At 38.5% G+C, this 7,503-nt stretch overlaps 1 pseudogene; it reads left to right on the top strand.

Moving 5' to 3' along the window:
• The first annotated feature begins 417 nt into the window (after positions 1-417).
• On the top strand, positions 418-1,136 carry LOC102480505 (pyridoxal phosphate phosphatase PHOSPHO2-like; annotated as a pseudogene).
• Positions 1,137-7,503: the final 6,367 nt, after the last annotated feature.

Genomic DNA, 7,503 nt, shown 5'->3' with positions numbered 1-7,503 from the left:
TAAAACCCTTAATAAGCTACTTTGAGGACTTGACATCTCCTTCATTATTTTCATTTTGTGTATCTGTTGAGACTGACAAGTTTAATTTTTGTCTTTATTTTAAATGTTGAAACAGTTGGTCACTGTGCCTTTTATATTTTTATCCATGTCTGTAAAATTTCTGAACAACATTGAGTTAAACACAGGATCCAGTAAAAACATTGGCTAAGAGGGAAGGCTTAGGAATTTGGCAGATTTGGGGTAAAAATCTGGCTCTGTCCCTTGTGTGAAAAATGGCTGATATGCTTAATCTTTCTAAGCTTCAATTTCCTCATCTGTAAAATGGTAGTACTAGTTCCTCCCCCATGTAGTGGTTGTGTGGATTAAATGAGATGAAGTATCTATTAACACGAGTGACCCATGCCTATATGTGGAGCCATGAAAATTTTGCTAGCTTTTGACTTTGCATCTTGATTGACAACAGTGATACCTGGATTATACAATGTGCTCCCAACAAAAAGCTTTCTATTGAACTACAAGATTCTTATCAGAAAAATTTTGGACACTACTTGTGGTCAGTTTTTCAGTTTTGGGGAGATGAAGGTGTAAGGGAATGAAGAGAAGAGAGCAGTGACATCTATGCCTTCCACTCCAGGGATGATGAACTCCGCGACTTTATAAAGGAAGAATAAGGATACGTTTAACTGCATCCTTATTTCAGATTCAAATGCAGTCTTCATAGATCGGGTGTTAGATGCTGTCAATTTTCATGATGTATTGATAAAGTATTTACATATTCTGCAGCTTTTGATAGCAATGGTCATCTCACTGTGAAATGAGCATGAAAATGATCATGCTCCTCCTTGCAGTAGGTGCCCAAAGAATCTTTGCACAATTGTAGTTTTAGTAGAATCATAGGACAGTTACAACATGGAGTGAATTATACACAAATGTTGTTGACATAAATAATGGTGAAATTGATGTCCGTCCTGTAACATTTTTGTAGAAGTGTGATGTTTCTGTCCACAGAAAGATATACCTTACAGAAAACTCTTTTCAGAATGTTTAGAAGTCTTGAGCCTATGGAATCTTCTGTTGTGATTTGATTTTCAGATACCGAAATAATTTCTCATTTACAATGTCTAGTAAAAGTATAATGTACCAACAACAACAATAAAAATGAGTAAGTGTGTTAGACAGAATAATGGTTCCCAAAGACGTCAACACCGGAGTCCCCAGCACCTGTGAATATGTTACCGTACAGCGCAAAGCAATGTGATTAAAGTTAAGGACTTTGAAAGGGGAAGATCATGCAGATAGGCCTGAGCTAATCATACAAGTCCTTAAAGGCAGAGAACGTTTCTCGGCTGTCATGATCCAGAGAGAAGGCAGTGTGAGAAAGACTGTGCTGTTACTAACTTTTAAGATGTAGAAAGTGAGCCGTAAATCAAGGAATGAGGGCAGCCTTTAGAGGAAGAAAAAGCAAGGAAATGGATTCTCCTTTAGCGCTTCCAGAAAGGAATACAACCCTGCTGTCACTTTGGTTTTAGTTCAGTGAGACCTAAATCTAACTTCTGACCTACAGAACTGTAAGATAATAAAATATACCTGTTAAAGCTGCTTAACAGGCACATTGTGGTAATTTGTTAAAGTAACAGTAAAAACCAACAAGTCAACACTGCCAGTCTTATATTATGCCCATGTATTTTCTCAGTGAGATTTAGCTGTAGGGAGCAGTGTTAGTTATGTCTAAAGCCCGCTTGTTCATTGTTCCAGACATTAGAAACTGAGACTCAGATCTGAAGTGTGTTGATTGTGCTATAATAGGAAAATGAAAAATGACCCTTATCAATGCGATTCTTGGGCAGAGTAAGAGGAGTCAGCACGAATGTGAGCAAAGGGACTTGTAAAAGCTCAGCCTTTGTCCTCCACTTTAAGCAAAGGAAAATTATATGATGGTGGCAATTCAATTTGAAGTCCTGAATAATAGAGTTATCCCAATCTGCCCTTTGTTTCTCCCTTACCTTTACAATGGGAATTACTATCATAAGTGTATGCAACTATGCATGTGAAATAAAGCATTACTTTAAAAAATGTCACATTTATTAATTTCATTTTTGGAAATTGACTATGTTGTGTCTTTTTCTTTTGGTAATTAACTACTCACTGCCACAAATAGACATTTACTTTTATTATCTGCCTGTTTTGATAGGAGAATTTAATTCACTAACAGTAATTCTACCTCGCCCCCAGGTTTATTTTTGCATATGTTTTTGTTTTCATATAGTCTGCTGGTAACTTTCATCATTCCAAACAATATAGATAAAAGTCTGTATCTTGCTAAGGTGCTGGATTCACACGTGGCTGATCGTGGTTGGAGTCCCGGACCCGGTGGCTTCAAAATTACACCCGGCACTTGTGTGCCAGCACGTGCGTGTGCCTAAAATCCCCAGAGGAGAAAGAAGGGGTTGTGTCATGACCATCCATCTCCCCAGGGGCGGGTAATTTCTCACTTTTCCTCTCGCTGTCTCTCACTGTCTCCTTGTCTGTCTCCAGCAAGCACACATGCTCTATGGCAAAAACCTAAAAATAATTTTTAAAAAAGCCTGCATCTTGATTGATTACATTTTGTCAGCACCTTAAAAACAGAAACCATCAGGAAACTAGTATGCCTATAGTGCCTTCTATCCTCTACTTCCCTCTAACTACTCTTTATTGTTTCTTTTGTTAATAAGTGCATACTTACCTTTTTAAAGAAAAGATTCCTGGGAGGAGAATTTTAAATATGCATGTTTGTAGAAGTCTGTATTTTATTTTTACAGTCAGTTAAAATTTTTCTGCATATGGAGTTCTGGATGTAAAACCATTCTTCTTTTGAACTTTGGAGGCGTGGGTCACTTTTTTCCTGAAGTCTGGGGTTGATGATCAAAAGTAGCATGTCAACCTGATTCTCTTTCCTTTGTTAGTAACCTGGGTTTTATTTCTCAAAACTTTGGATATTCTTTGGATATTCTCTTTATTTTGGATATTATAGAATTTTGTGAGCCTTTTTTTTTTTTTCATTCTGTGCAGATTTATATGATCCTTTTAGTCGGAAGATTTGGAAAATTTTTTCTTTTCTTTTTTTCCCGACTATTTTGTTGTCTTTTTTTTTTTTTTTTCCCAGAAACTCCTATTAGAATGCTATTGACTCTCCTGTTGGTTCCCTCTCTTTCTTGCTTTTTTCTTTAAAAATTTTTCTTTGATTTCCATCTTTCTTTCTTTCAATTTTGTTCATCTCCCATTCTTTTGAGATTATCTCTGAATCCTCTGGAATTCATTTTTCTGTTGGCTCCTTTTCTTTTTTTCTTGAACTCTTAATTTTCTGCAGATTTCTAATCTTTTGTTTATTCATATTTTAAATGAAGTTTATTCATATTGGGTTGATTAGTGTAGGCAGCTATGTGGATTCCTTTCTTCTTTGAATAGAGCTCTCTAACCAGTAGCTCTGGACATGAGGACTAACTGTGAGTTCTGTGTTTGTGAAAACAATGTGTGCACAATGGCAGCCTTTACTCAGACTGCATGACGATCAGGCAGGTTGGAGCCCTCCATGCCCAGATGAGGAGCAACCTACTCTGGGATACCATCCCCATGTGGAGCCTAAGCTCCATCCATGTGTATAGCCCAGTTTCTTTAGAGCTCAGTATTCTGACTTTGGATGGCAATATCTCTACATGAGTGAGTCTGGGGCTTAACCAAAACCTGGTCAGTCTTCTTTACTTGAATCTTTAAATAGTCACCCCTATCTCTGGCCTTTTTTATACTTGTATTTTTTGTAGATGACTGGGAACTGGAAGCCCCTTGGAGAAGTCTGAAAATAAAGGCACCAGCAGATTCAGTGTCTGGTGCAGTCCCAGTTTTGGGTTCATATATGGTTGTCTTTGCTGTGTTCTCATATGGCAGAAGGGACAAGAGGGCTCTTAGGAGTCCCTTTTATAAGAGCACTATTTCCATTAATGAAGATCCCACCCCCATGACACAATCACCTCCCAAAGGCCCAAGTAAGGTTTCAACATAAGAATTTTAGGGGAACCCAAATGTTTAGTCTATAACAATTGCTGTGGAGGCTGGGTATAAAAAGGGAAACTAGGAGGCCTGGGGTTTTTTCATTCTCATGGAAAACTATAGTTTTAGTGCTGATTTCTTAAATATTTACTATGTACCAGGCTCAAGTTTATTTCTTTTAGAGAGAGACAAACACTCCACAACAGGATCCTTATACCAAATCCTCATACTACAGCCTCAGTCAGCCCAGATCACAGGCACGTGTGTGTGCCTACCTGATATGTTCAAACAGGTCCTGGGATGCAAACCCAGGACCTTTCCCATGTGGGTACAGTTACATTACTGCTGTGCTACCATCTGGTTCCATATTACCCATACTTTGTTCTTGAGAAAATCAAACCACAGAGAGATGAGTCATATTGACCAATTAGGTATGTATTTTGATGATTGAAAAATGTACTCCAGATGCCTTTTTTTGATCATATTTTTATTAAAGTTTAAATTTTGAAATCTTCTTTGTATCTCCTACTTAACAAAGAGTCACTTCAAGGGAGAAATTTGACTGAAATTTTAGGCAGCCTGTCATTGACATCATTTCTACTGCTAAATTAATCGCTAATCTGTTTTCTTTAACATTTGGCTATCCTCACTTGGAACATGAGTTGGACAGATTTCCATAGTGTTGCTTTTGATTGACAGTACTGGCTTAATGATGGTATAAGTGGGAACTAGGAAATTCTCCCTTATCTTTCATTCATTTCAACAAAGTTCCATGTGTGAGTAAGGCATAGTCTCCCTGCAGGGAGACAGGAAATACACAGATAACTCTGAGAGCTAAGAGATATAGATTGGTTTTATTTAAGTCTGTTTCGTGGTCTTAAAGCAACAAAAAAATGATTAAAACTTTGCTGTCACAGTTCTCTGATCTTTAGCTTCATTAAATTTTGTCTCCAGTCCTTTTTAATTTTTCAGTCTCTTAGACACATCCTGTCTCTAATTCTTTTGAGGTCTTAAAAGCCAAATGGAACTCTTGCATTCTCTTAATCTTTCGACTCAAGAAATCATCTGACCTTGTAAGATATTGCCACTCTGTCTCAGTTTAGCAGTTTTCAGATGGCTCCCCTTCATTCTCAACCTAGTCTAATTCATTTAAGCAATTTCTACACTTTTCTTACATGTTCCCTCAGTTCTTTTCCATCCTAATTATTCTTCCATTCTATGCCTCCACAACTCATGCAAATTTTATGATGTTCCTTTTGCATTCTTATAACTGTTAATTTTATTTGTTCTTTTAACAGCTGTTTATTGAATGATATTATGCATCAATTACTGTATGCAGTGTGAGCAAGATCAACACAATTCCCATTCTTAGGGAGCTTATATTTTGGTAATGGGAGGTGGACAATACATGGACCAGCCCAGGTCAATGACACTGCTAGAGCCAAGCACACAGCCATGCAGGTGGGGGCTGCTGCTCATCTGGTATTCCCAGTTTCGGTGAGGCCCTCAGAGATGCTCATCTGCTTAAACTGCCTTTGTCTGCATCACCTCTTTTTAAGATTCTTTTTAGTAACTACTCTGTGCTGCTCATGCCTCTTATCTTTCCCATCGCACTTACTATCATCAGGTGACCTCCCCTCATATTTCTGTGATTACCATTGCTGGTAAGCCACAAACTCCATCAATTTCACAGCCCCTCTCCCTCCAGAGGCTACCCTTTATGTCACTACTTGTCACTCCCTCCTTCTCTCTTGCTTCCTAGTCAAGGCCAACCTTTTCATCTAGCTAATAATTGATCCCGTTTATTCTGGCGAAAGGATCTTTTTTTTTTTTCATCATTTTCTCTTATTTCTGTTATCCTCAGCCCTCTCCATTAATTTCTTCCTGCCAGCCTAGAAATACACTTAATTTCTTATGTTCATCTTTTAATAATAATGATTATCATTATAGAGCATATGCCACATGCTACACACTTTCTATCCCTCCTCTAATTTAGTCCTCGAAACAACTAATAATAGCTGCCAGCCAGCTATTATTATCTCTAATAGAATTGGAAACAGGCAGAAAATACATACCTTTCCCAAGCTTACATGGCTTTTGAACTGGGGTTCAAATTGAGGTCTATTTGACTCTAAACCTTAATTTTTAATCTCTGCCTTCTAAAAAAAAAAAAAGAAAGAAAGAAAAAAAACCCTCTCAGCCCTTTCTAGTTATTGCCGGATATCTGCCTTTTCTTTCATAGATAAACTTTTTAGAAGTGTGTCTCCAGTCCTTACCTTCATTAATCAGTCTTTTACCCCACTATTCTATGGTGCTTGGGTCACCATTGGCCTCCAAATTCTAAATCCAGTAGACACGTTAAATCTCAATTTAAAAATGTTTTTCCTTTTTAAACTCATGGTACAGTGCATGCATGCACATGTAGAGGGAGAGAGAGAAAGAGAGAGAGAGAGAGAGAAAGAGAGGTCTCTCTATAGGATCTGGTCATGGTGCAGTCTCCTTCCTCCAGTCCACTTGTGCAGTACCTGGCATGTTTCAGGCCAGTTGGCCTGGGGATTCAACCCATGGTCGCTGTATGGGATTCATCTCTCTTGAGCAGTGCATTACTGCTGCATTACAGAGCCAGCCCCATTTTCTCAATCACTTGTGAAATTTATGCAACACGTGGTATTCTGTTCATGTGGAATTCTTACCTCCCTTAGCTTCTATAATATTGCTCTATACTGGTTCTCTCTTATCACGCCTTATGTAATTGGAATAAAATAAAAATTTATTTTCATACAAAAACAGACATCAATGCACATTTTTTCATTATATATATTTTTCATAATTTGAAGACTTTCCTCCTGTTAACATTCCCTGAGGTCCTTTTCTTGGTGTTCTCTCTCCTCTCTTCTCTCCATCCATTTTTTTCTTGATAGTCAGTATTCTTCCTGAGCAATTATTATTCCTGTTTTTGTCTCCTAAGATGAAATCTTTAGGCGATGCCATTTAAAAATAGATGAAAAATCCAACAAAATGAGGACTATAGAGGTCTATATTAACCTCAGAAAATGCTATTTGGGTGCAATGGTGGAATGGAATCCATGTTGGGCAGTTGAGAAGTGAGACGAAAGTATGGAAATGAAAACTGCAGGGATAAACAGCTCTCAACAAATATGGCTGTGAAGGATTGCTAAAAGAGAAGGCTTCTCAGATAGAGGGTGGCTCCTTCACCAGAAGGAAGGGGGACCGGCAGTTAGCGTAATGGCTATGTCACTAAACTCCCATGTAGTCGACCGCGGTTTGAGTCCCGGACCCAGTGGCTTAAACTCACACCGAGCGCGTGTGCGTGCGTGCATGCCCAAGATCCCAAGAGGAGAATGGAGGCTGGGAACCAGCAGTTAGCATAATGGCTATGTCGCTGGACTCCCACGTAGTCGACCGTGGTTCGCATCCCGGACCCGGTGGCTTAAAACTCATGCCGGGCGCATGTGC

The sequence above is a fragment of the Tupaia chinensis genome, unplaced genomic scaffold (assembly GCF_000334495.1).
Source record: "Tupaia chinensis unplaced genomic scaffold, TupChi_1.0 Scaffold000133_1, whole genome shotgun sequence".
Lineage (NCBI taxonomy): Eukaryota > Metazoa > Chordata > Mammalia > Scandentia > Tupaiidae > Tupaia > Tupaia belangeri.
The sequence above is the reverse complement of the archived record's forward strand: the minus strand, read 5'-3'. Positions and strand labels throughout refer to the sequence as shown.